The following is a 1,557-nucleotide window of genomic DNA, read 5'->3' on the forward strand; positions in this document are numbered from 1 at the left end:
ACGATACATCTATGTTTACTAGCTTGCATTCAACATTCTGGCGGTTACACCAATTATTAATGAACCTGAATTTCAGATTTGCAACTTATCTCACGCTTAAATTAACGTGTGATCTTGCAGTGTTACTAACTTAAATATGTTATACAGACAAATGTATTTCCAAAAGTCCATTACTCTACATTAATTATTTCTTGGTGTTAGGATCTTTTTCTTCAAGGATTGCAAGCAAAATGTCTTCAGCGTCTTACGCCCTTAGAGTCCTCTCATCAATGTGGAACAGCCACTGTCTTTTAGTTGTATGGTATTCTGATGTACACTTACTTCTTACCTACGAAATTTTTTTCTTGGGAACAAATGCACAAACTATGGACACAGTTTACGAATTACAGAAATTATCAGTCGAGCTCCTTGTAAAGATCTGTTCAAAACACTAAGGATTTTAACTATACCAGAGGGTCTATACAAGGACGATGTACTTGAGGACAATACTACGGAAATGGAAGAGGATGTAGATGTAGATGAAATGGGAGATACGATACTGCGTGAAGAGCTTGACAGAGCACTGAGAGACCTGAGTCGAAACAAGGCCCCGGCAGTAGACAACATTCCATTGGAAATACTGACAGCCTTGGGAGAGCCAATCCTGACAAAACTCTACCATCTGGTGAGCAAGATGTATAAGACGGGCGAAATACCCACAGACTTCAAGAAGAATGCACTGCAAAATACTAACACGAATTCTTTACAGACGAATGGAAAAACTGGTAGAAGCCGACCTCGGGGAAGATGAGTTTGGATTGTGTAGAAATGTTGGAACACGTGAGGCAATACTGACCCTACGACTTATCTTAGAAGATAGATTAAGGAAAGGCAAACCTACGTTTCTAGCGTTTGTAGACTTAGAGAAAGCTTTTGACATTGTTGACTGGAATACTGGGAGATGAAGAAGCTTGCACAGGATAGGGTAGCATGGAGAGCTGCATCAAACCAGTCTCAAGACTGAAGACCACAACAACAGCACGCATCTCGTGGTCGTGCGGTAGCGTTCTCGCTTCCCACGCCCGGGTTCCCGGGTTCGATTCCCGGCGGGGTTAGGGATTTTCTCTGCCTCGTGATGGCTGGGTGTTGTGTGCTGTCCTTAGGTTAGTTAGGTTTAAGTAGTTCTAAGTTCTAGGGGACTGATGACCATAGATGTTAAGTCCCATAGTGCTCAGAGCCATTTGAACCATTTTGAACCACAACAACAACAACAACACCATGTGAATACGTCTACAAGTCAGCTGTACACATCAAAAATAATACTGATAGTTACTGCACAAACAGCTCTGTCCATGAGGATGGACATAAAATTCAAAACAGGATGTTGTATGAAGGAATAAGGTTGTGCAATAAATTACCCAAGATATAAGGAGATAAGTAAAACAGACTTAACTAAGAAGACAGTTAAAAATACCTGTTAAGGGATATGTTCTACAAATTGAAAGATTACTTATATAACACAGAGTAGGGGTTTGGTAAAGAACGTAACGTATATAAAAATAATATAAATGGTAATAA

The sequence above is a fragment of the Schistocerca piceifrons genome, chromosome 4, assembly GCF_021461385.2.
Source record: "Schistocerca piceifrons isolate TAMUIC-IGC-003096 chromosome 4, iqSchPice1.1, whole genome shotgun sequence".
NCBI lineage: Eukaryota > Metazoa > Arthropoda > Insecta > Orthoptera > Acrididae > Schistocerca > Schistocerca piceifrons.